This window comes from Panthera pardus, unplaced genomic scaffold, assembly GCF_024362965.1.
Source record: "Panthera pardus isolate Hobbes unplaced genomic scaffold, ASM2436296v1 HiC_scaffold_8, whole genome shotgun sequence".
Lineage (NCBI taxonomy): Eukaryota > Metazoa > Chordata > Mammalia > Carnivora > Felidae > Panthera > Panthera pardus.
The window spans coordinates 157178387-157189106 of record NW_026527013.1 but is presented as its reverse complement, the minus strand read 5'-3'; positions in this window follow the sequence as shown (position 1 = coordinate 157189106).

Genomic DNA, 10720 nt, shown 5'->3' with positions numbered 1-10720 from the left:
CATTTCTTTCACCACCATCCACTCAGCTGGCCGGTTGTGGGATGCAGTCCTAAGTGCCCCAAGTGAGGTCCCCGTTGGGCATGACCCCATGGAACCTGGCATCTTTCCTGGGCCCATCTCCTACTGGAGGGGAAATCAGGCATCTTGGGCCTGTTTTTCACTCCTGACATTAACTCTTATTCCCAAACTCAGGACTGAACCTGAGCAAATTTGAGCACCAGCGTCTCTCTGGAATTTGGGCATTGTAGGGATAGGATTACAAGAGACACCCAAGGATATTTCAGGTCAAGTCTCCGTGTTGTGAACCAGAACTTATCTTTCCACAGCTCTTCTTTTGGGAGAGGGAGTAGGAATGAGAGGTGGGAGCACCAAGAAGAAGATATTCATATATATATATATATATGTGTGTGTGTGTATATATATATATGTATATATATATGTGTGTATATATATATATGTATATATATGTGTGTATATATATATGTATATATATGTGTGTATATATATATATGTATATATATGTGTGTATATATATATATGTGTGTGTATATATATATATATATATATATTTAGCACCCCATATCTGCTGGCCCTACTGTGCCCAAGTAGGTAAGATTTGAGGGCCATTGATTCAAACTACATCAGTGCGTTTGGGGCGTGTGTGTGTGGGTGCTATTTGGGACTTGCAAATGCTCTGATTATTGGAAAATACTTTGTTTTTCAAAAACTTACACGTATTTGCATCATAATAGTTATAGAGTCTTAACTGAAAAGTCAAAATCTTTGTAAATGGAGAAACTTCTTGGTTACCCAAAAAACATGTGTGTGCACATCTCTGTTCGAGTTCCTAGACCAATGGTGTTGAGTAGCTCTGTTCTTCTAGCCGTCCTCTCTTCCTGCCACTCAAGGACTACAACAACCAGGCATCAACAGCCTTAATTTAGAGATTAGAATATGTATACTGAGATATGAAAGGACTTGTGTTATGAGACATAGCTGGGTCTTTAAAAAAATTTTTTTATAAAATTAAAAATTTGTTTTGGAGAGAAAGCAAGCAGGGGAGGGGCAGAGGGAGAGTGGAATGAGAGAGAGGGGGACAGAGGATCAGAAGCAGGCTCTGAGCTGTCAGCACAGAGCCTGGCACGGGGCTCAAACTTGTGTGAGGTCATGATGGTGAGATCATGACCTGAGCTGAAGTCAGACACTTAACTGACTGAGCCACCCAGGCGCCCCTGTGTAAATTTATTTTTGATAGTTCCACTTAATGTCTGACCCATCCTCATTTGGGAGGATGCTGGTCTTCTTACAATTAGCTCTAGCTTTTGTTTTGGTTTTGCCTGGATTGCAGGAGCAAAATCTGTGTGCCGGTGAGCCACGGCCAGGCCACTCGTCTCCTTAGATGGCAGGGCAAACCACATCCCAGCACCCCTCCTCCCTCTCCTTCCCCCACCACACCCTCATCTTCTTGCCATCACCCTGTCAGCACTAGGACCTCAGGGCTTTGCAGTGGGCCAGAGCAGAATCCTTCCAGGAAGACTCTGGAAAAAGACATAGCCCTCCAATTTAAGCCTGCACTATCACAAATTTTCCACCAGATGGCAATCGACCACCAGTTTCATTACGCCTGAAACTATTCTGGTTGTTTATAGTCAGAAAGCCCAGGCTAATTCTTCCTTCAAAACATCCTAGAGCCATAAATACCAGGTTCAAAGATACTAAAGTCACTTGGGTTGCAGCTGGGTTTGTCAGATAAAATATAAGATGCCCAGTTAAATTTGAACTGCAAATAAACAACAAATGATTTTTTATTTTAAGTATGCTTCCTGCACTATTTGGATGTTTGGTATTTTTATTTGCTAAATCTGGCAACCCTGGCTGGAGCCCTTTGCTAAGGACATCTGTGTCCGTGAGAGCTTCACAATTCAAAGACCGTCCAGGAAGATGCCTCCAGCTGTCTGCTCAGCTTTCTGGCAGTTCAGGTTCCAGAGCCGTCGTGGGTTCACTGTAGGAAACTGGTTCACTCAGCATCCCCTCCTGCCCACGAGTATAATCTTCCCTACAGGCTCCACACTTGTCTAAAAACACTCTGACATCTCTTGGAGTCCTATTATGTTTTTTCCTATTAGCCAAATTTCTTATGTATTTCTGAGATAGTCCACTATAATTTATTTTTGACTGTGTATTTTAATATTTTTTGCATAAAAGGAACACATAAAAACAGGCTGCAAAAGACAATTTTGTTTTGGGTGATTCCACTCCAAGTCTTAAATGTCCTTGATTAATTAAGAATCAGTCTGGGAGCACCGGGGTGGCTCGTTGATTAAGCGTCTGACTTGGGCTCAGGTCATGATCTCATGGGTTCTTGAGTTCAAGCTCTGTGTCAGGCTCTGAGCTGACAGCTCGGAGCCTGGAGCCTGCTTTGGATTCTGTGTGTGTCTCTCTCTCTTTCTCGCTCTCAAAAATAAACATTAAACAAAAAAGAAGAGTGAGTTCCTAGAAATGAAACATCTTCACTCACCTGGAAGGGGTGTTGTTTTAGAATAGAGGGACAGTCTGGGAGATTTAGGGGTTCTTGTAGTTTATTTTATATTGTTCTTTCAAAAATACCCTCTTCTCTTTCATAACAAAGTCCTGAGAAATATAGACAGAGAAATCCGTTCCATCATCCAATGGGGAATTACAGGCACCCCAGTACCGGGTGAACACAAAGATACATAAAAAGTCTTTCCAGCTTCAGATACAGCACTCTTGCTGGGGAGGGTGGCAACAACAAGGACCATTACAATACAGGAGGGCCGTGTGGTGCAGGGCTGCCCGTGGACAAAGTGTGATGAAAATTCACAAGGGGAGAGCAGCCATGTCTGAGGGGGCTGAGAAAGTTTCAGAGTCCAAGGCATTACTCATGAAGGAAGAGTAGAATTTGGGTAAGCAGAGAAGACAGGAAAGGGAATGTCAGGCAGAAGGTATAGTGAGTGTAAGGCCACTGAGACTGGAACGATGATCAGGGAGTTTAGAGTGGCTGGGGGTGTGTGTAGGAGAGGCCAGTAGAGGGCCTGTGGTAGAAAAGGAGGCTGGTGAGGAAGAGTGGGGAAAGCCTCAAGTCCAAAGCTAAGATCTTTGAGCTATAATCCGTGGACGATTAGAGACATCAGCAATTGCAACTCATGAACATGACTTGCCAAGAATTGTGTTTTAGAAAGACAAATGGCGGGGGTGGGGGCTGGGTGGCTCAGTCAGTTAAGTGTCCAACTTCGTCTCAGGTCATGATCTCATGGTTCATGAGTTCGAGCCCTGTGTTGGACTATGTGCTGACAGCTCAGAGCCTGGAGCCTGTTTCAGATTCTGTGTCTCCCTCTCTCTCCGACCCTCCCCTATTCATGTTCTGTCTCTCTCTGTCTCAAAAATAAATAAACGTTAAAAAAAAAAATGTAGAAAGACAAATGGAGAAGGAGATTAGAGGGCTCAGAAGGGAGATGCAGGGAAACCAGACAAGACTACCGAATCAGTCCAAGTGAGAGATGAGAGCTGAGAGTAGGTGGTGTAAAGGTAGAAGAGGGTCCGATCGGAGAGATATTAAAGAGCTGGAATAAATGTTGATGTGATGGATAATTTGTTGAAAGGAGTCAAAGAGGAAAGGAAGAGGAAAAAGACCTTGTAACTAAGAAATTCTGTCAACTGAGAAAGGACATAATGGGCACGGAGCAAAGTTGGGGACAGGGAAACCGGTCTGTTGTGTATGTTGAGGCCGAATTGCCTGTGGTTATATGGGTGGATGTGTCTGGGGAGAAAACTATGGAATTAGGCTCTGTGAGAGAGACAAGAACTAAAGGGCCTCTTCGGCATAGAAAATGCTAGTTGAGGTCAAGAGACCAGACAAAATTGCCCAGCGTGTAGCATGGATCAAAGTGGTCTTAGGGTGGACTCATGGAAACACCAATGAAGGACAGCAGAATGGGCTAGAAGAAAAGATGGCATTGAGGTAGATAAGGAATGGCCTAACAGTAGGGGTGAAATGATCTGGAAGAGGCGTTGAATGGGCAAAGATCAAAAGCCAAATTGGGTCAGTAGGTCTGGAGAGGAGGTTGAACAAAGAATTGTGCATGTTATATATAATTACCCCAATTTAGAGAGGAAGGCACTGAGGTTTAAATGATTTTCTAAGAATACCTTAACCAAATCTAGAGAGAAGTCTTAAGTATTTATTTTCCACTTCACCAAATGCAGATAAGAGTCTTGCTTCCTGAACGCAATATTTCATTTAAAGAGCCTTAATAGGTAAAAGGCTATTGATGATAGATAACTTTGTGTGTTTACAAGATCACACGAGGAACTGAAAGAGCTTCCTTACTTTGCCCAGAATTGGTCCTTCGACAAAATATTAATGATGATGGTAACCATTTATTTAGCACTTATTGATTACCTAGCTAGCTCTCTAATAGGGAACCTCATTTCAAAACAATCCTGGAAGGTATTATTCATTTGACAGGTGACAATCAGAGACTTGGAGAGGTTTAAATATTTGCCCAAAGTTGCAAAAGAAATACATTTTGGACAGGATGTAAACCTATGTCAGGAGGCGCCAACTTCAAGAAGCAACGTATTTTGATCATTCTGGAGGGGGGAGAGAATACAGAAGGTCAGAAGGTGGGGTGAGCGTAATCAATGGGCGTAACCTAGATTAGATTTAGAATCAAATCTTTCTATAGATCCTAGGTCTGTGTTTAAATGACTTAAAGACTCAGCAGTGCTTAATTTGAAACAGAGACACTACTGTGAGAGGGGAGAGAAGAGGCAGCAGGGAAAGGGAACACCCAACCGCATCTTATCAAAGTGGAAAGGGTGCTGGAATGCATGGACAGAGTAGGCGGAGAGGGAGGCGAAGGGTGTGTAAGAGGCAGTATTAGGGGTACCGTGGGAGCTGGATGGCCAAGCTGTCTCTGGCTCTGGCCAAGTCTTATTACCTAGTAGATGCAGTCAAATATAATATAGCACATTCCTCCAGAAAGATGGGTCAAAAGTTTGGGAGTAGAAAGTCATTCCAGTGTCTAGGAATTCGGTGTTGAGACTAAAACAGTGGTAGGAGAACATGAGGGGAATGGTCAAGGTGAGCGATGCTATGAATCCATCAATGGAATTTGATTGTGCGGGCAGGGAGGAGAGAATGTCAAATCTGGCTCTGACTCTGGCTTTTAGAGCCCAGGCATCTAGGAGTATGATTGACAAGATACAGAAGTCCAGGGGAACTGGTTCCTGCCTTGGCATTGCAGCCTGTGTGTCTTCATTTGTAGTTTTCACATTTTATTTGTCTCTCAGTCAAGTTGCCTCAAGTACATTCCTCTGCCAACAGTTTTATTATCTGAGAATGGAATTCCCACCCACAGAGATTCCACAGTCCTTTCTGGTGCACTTTCGCCCAATTGTGGCTCATGTCATCCCTCCCATCAAATTCTATCCAGGGCATCCTTCTCTCCAGCGTGGCTCCCTTTCCCCAGTCCATATCCCCGTAGCCTGCCAGGGCTGCCATCTGTAGGGCCCCCTTGAGAACTTTCAACAGTAATAAGCGTCTAATGTTCCCAGGCATTCCGATTTGTCCACCTTCTGATGCGTTGTTCATTTTGGGTGGACTTTTCTGTTACTTCTTTTAACTCTTAATCATTTGAACTGGTGAAACCAAGTACATTTTCATACCCGGCGAACTAAGAAATGTCCCTGGCATCAAATTAAAGGACTGTTGTCAAATGTTTTTAACAAATATTTTATACATCCATTTCTCGTGATGTTCAACTGGAAAACTCCATCTTTTCCCTCCTTTTGTTAGTGCCAGTGTTATTGTATTTCAAGGGGAGAAAGCCGTCTCTCTGTATAAATTCCACGTTCTAGTAAAGAGCCTCTTGTGTCCTCTCCTACCTGAAAAGCAAACAGCTGCCTCTTTACACACAGACACACACCCACGTGCACACGTGCTCCGGGGACCCGCTAGTTCTTTAAGGCCCTCCTGTGCTAGGATGACAAACAGCTGTGAAAACCACACCTTACCTTCGTTCCAGTCTGTGGCCTGGCCAAATCTGGCTACTAACAATTCCACGTGTCTGACCTCCACCTCCTCCCCCTTTCCCCGAAATAATCGGCCCACCCGTGTTCTGTTTCCTCAATCCTTGAATTTTATCGCAAGTCCCCTTCAACCTTTTGTAATGAGCACGAACATTACGATGACAGACACTTGCTGAAATCCTAGAGGAGAACATCGGGCTAGGGCCATTCCGATTGGTAGTTTGTAACTAACTGGCTGTGTGACCGTAGGCAAGTCCCCTCCCCTCTCCAGGCTCCACCGTGACAAGTGAGGCCATTAGACACAAAGATCCCAAGGGTTCTTTGGACTCCAACAGTGGATGACTCCCTCCTCCTCACCACAAGCTGACCTCAATAAGAAACCTCTCCGGAAGCGCCTGGATGAACCCCATCCAAGGGTCCCTGCTTTCTCTGCCCTCTGCATTTTCTTCCTTCTCCCCGGGACCGTCTGCTTCTCTGAGGGTGAAAGCCTCTTGCTGAATTGGTGGACTCTACCGCAGTAACCCCTGGCCCCTCTGTTGCTCGCGGCCTCCTTTTCCAGAGGATTGTGAGCTTTCTCCCTGGTGTCTGAGAGCCCCTCGGTCTGTGAGCAGATTTAGAGCATCCACCTCCGTGCAGTAAGCTGACCCGGCTCCCACTGTACTTCTGAATTTCCATCTGCATTGTTCAGAGATAATTGCCCTCTGAGAGGCGCGGGTAAACTGCCAGGAAAATATTTATCTGCCCATTGGTGCTCCTGGGGAAGGTTGTGGGCCAGACGGTGCTGCCCCTCCCAGCAGCAGGCTCTGCCCTCAGGCCCATGACTCATCCACAAAGCATCAGGGATCAGAGTCACTCCCGCCGAGCTCCTTTGCCAGCTTGGAAAAAGTTTATAGGCACACCAAGCCAGCTCCTTTTCTCCGAACATTCTCTGCTCACAGGCCACCCAGAAGGAATAAACACCCTCGTCCACTCACCTGCATTCCCTGAGTCTTCTTTGTGATCGTGGCCTCGTTTTTTTGCAACGCTCCCTGGGAATTCGGCACAGTGAATGGATGCTTTGCTTCCCCCTCTTCCAAGGGACCGGCTAGAGAAATGTCCACTCCGTAAATGCCATTTAAAACGGGAGGGTTGGAAGAAGTGGGTCAAAAACTTGCTAGTGCAGAGAACGTTCTCAGTACATTTGAGTCAGGACTGAACTTGGCATCTGTTCCTCGTTAGCTCATTGGCTGGTAACCTTTGCCCCCCCCCCCCCCCCCCACACCTGATTTCAGAGTTAGAGGATTACATTCAACACCAGCCTTGGAGTTGCTGGAATCACGCAGCTCCTGAGTCATGTTTACAGCAAATGAAACTCTAGGGTCACTGCACTGTTAGTGATAGAACCAACAGACATTTATGTAGAGGTTTGAAGAACACAAGTCTCAGCGATGTGTCCTGGGGTGGGTGGGTGAGAAGTAGTTGTCTAGAAAAGGCCACCGTACCCAACTGCTGCATTTCTAATGTCATTAACGAGAGAAAGTTATGATAAGGGGAGTATCACTTAATACTTAAAAGAGTACAGACTATTATAGATAGAGCAACAAGGGATCAGAGGAAACTGGGCTCATTTCAAGGGAATAAATCTACGTGTGAAAGAAGGGGAGCCAGTGAGTATATTTTCTTTTAGATTTTCAAAGACTTTTAACCAACTTCTATCCCAAAGGCTAAAAAAAAAAAAAAAAAAAAAAAAAATCACTCATCATGGGACCAATATCCACTTTGTTTTGAATCATGGATCTAGAATTGTTTCAGAGACAACGCAAAATTAGGGGAAATAAATACATCTCAAACTGTGAGCCTTCCAGATATTAACATGTAGGCTGAAATTATTAAAATTATTACAAATGACCACAGCAAATAGTACACAATAAAAAAACTTAAGATCATAGTTAACTGTAAGTGAAGAGTTAATGGTGAAAATAAATTTTAAAGAACAGCATTCTAAGCTGTGTTAGTGGTAAAAGTGATAGATGGAAATTCAGTGTGGTCAAGGGCGCAAAGGAAATAATTCAGCATAAATCTGCTAAGCTCCAGGCATGTTACAATCCAGAAAAGGGCGATAAAGAACTATCCTTGATGTCTCTTGAAGACACTATCCATGTGCATGGTTTTGCTTAAAAACAAAAACAAAAACAGGGGCGCCTGGGTGGCTCAGTCGGTTGAGCAGCTGACTTCGGCTCAGGTCATGATCTCGCAGTCCGTGAGTTCGAGCCCCGCGTCGGGCTCTGTGCTGACAGCTCAGAGCCTGGAGCCTGTTTCAGATTCTGTGTCTCCCTCTTTCTCTGACCCTCCCCTGTTCATGCTCTCTCTCTGTCTCAAAAGTAAATAAATGATAAAACAAATTAAAAAAAAAAAAAAAAAAGCAAAAACACTGTATATTCATACGTGCCTCAGATGTAATTCTGTCCCAAACATGTTGGTAATGGTTGTTTGCACAATCTCTTATAAGAAATTGCTGTTTCTAAGATAATGACATCAATCAGAATTCAAGAATAAGTTGTGTTGAATTATGGAAATCTGAAGAAAGAAGAAACAATAAGTAGACCTATACCCAATTCTCCAAAACCCAAAGGATAGAAAATTTAGCAATTCAACTGAGTAGAGATTACTCATATCTAAGTTTTTGTTTGGTTTTTGTTTTTAAAACAAAAGACAGGCAGAAGCCAATTGCCTTTTAATCTCCCAGATTAGGTGAGAATAACCCAATTAAATGAATACATATTAAATATCTAAAGGCAGTTTTAGTCTTACAAATGTCAGCTTCAAAGACACCCAGAAAGCCTTACCAACTTCAAACAAAGAAGTAGTCATTCAACTAAGAAAATTCTTTGCGTGTGTATCATTCAGAAGTTGACATTTTATCTCTTTGGGAAAATAAGGGAGAATTTGCCTAGAAAATATAAAGATTGGGATACAGCTCTGTTCGAGCCACATGGCCAGTAGTCAAATACTGGTTTGAACAAATAACGTGGATTATGTTAATTATTACAGCTATTAAGAAGAACCAATTGCTGATTTACATACAGTATATACATATTAATATATCATATTAATAATAAAAAGCTGGCTTTATGAAAATAGTGAAAACTTCAATTGAACTTCTCTAAAACCATCCCTATTTTAGATTTTTCAGTCGTGTCAACTTCTTTAGGATAAGTGAGTCCCATCTTACTACAGTGATAATTTTTCTAAAAATTAAGCCAGCTAAATTATATTTTAGGATGGGTAGAAAACAGAATGTGTTAACAAACATGAGACTATCGTGTTGTATCATCCTTAATTGGGTAGAGGACAAAGTTTATACCATTATTCTTACCTTTGCACAAAGCTGCAATGCAATGCTACTCCTGGGCACTCCTAAAGATGAAACAGAGCAGTAGAATGTCCACGGAAGAACTATAATGATCCAGCTTAAAAGGTGACTATGTGAGGGCTCTATGTGAAAAATCATACAATGATGCTCAATCGAGGAAGGCAATCCAGCAGGAGATAGAGAATCCTATATTGCAGAGCTGGATAGGACTTTGAGATTACTGGGTCCAGTCCTGCCTTTTACACTTAAGGAAACTGAGACATGGACAGGCTGAACTATGGCAGTACAGCAAGATGGTCTCTTGACTTGGGTTCTAGGACTCTTCCATTATAGCATGCTACTTTTCACAAAGCGGATGAAACAGCTGGGAAGATACCTTCATCATAATTCAAATCAAAATATAAAATCACGAATGGTCTCAGTAGGATTTCCAAATCCATTCGAACTAACCTATGCTTAACTTATAGGTTCAGTAAAAAAGGTTTGAATGGGGTTTTTACCACTCGTCAATTCCTTTTAATCCCTTGTACAACCTCTGAGGCTGTAACAAACAGAAAAGCTGCCCAAACTCTTGGGAATCATAAAGCAAGAGTTGGCATCTGTCCTGATCTAGGCACCATCTTGGTCTTTCATGTACCTAAATCAAATGGCCTAGAATTCTCACGGAATTCCATGTTCCAAACCCTGTTCAGTGCTCAGGAGTCTGAGAAGAAAACACTCAGAGAAGTGCCAAGTTTATTAGCGTGAGAGAGTACAACCCTCACATTGCCACCAACAGACATAGATCCCAGAGATGCATGCCCTGACCTCACACCAATAATTAGGGAAAATCTCTTGAGTTGGAAGGCACCTTAGAGGTCACTAGCTTGATCCTCTCATCTGATGTGTTAATCCCCCTTAAACATCTCCCTCCAGTGAACTGAAATCAGATTCTGTTTAACTTGTAGCCACGATGGAAACTGGTCAGCCCTGAACCTGTACTCTGGAAACAGAGAATGTTTAAGTACTATATGGTAGTAGAGGTAAAGTTCCTTGGCTTAGGCCCCATTTCTCCCTTTTCTTATGAGAAAAGCTTCTCAGAGTCCAGTGCAAAGTCCTTCAAAATCCCTCCACCAAGCACAAAGCACAAAAACAGGAGGTTTGGGACTAGCAACTGGTAGTGGGTTTTTGTTCTTGAGTTTTCAGAAGGTCTAGTTCTTGGTCCACAGAAAGCCTCTGTTGCAGGGTTCTGGGGCCAGCCCTTTCCAGGAACATCTTGTCCTTATGCTCAGGGGATTCCTCCCAGAGAAAGCTAGGTCTGCTGTTCCACCAGCTGTA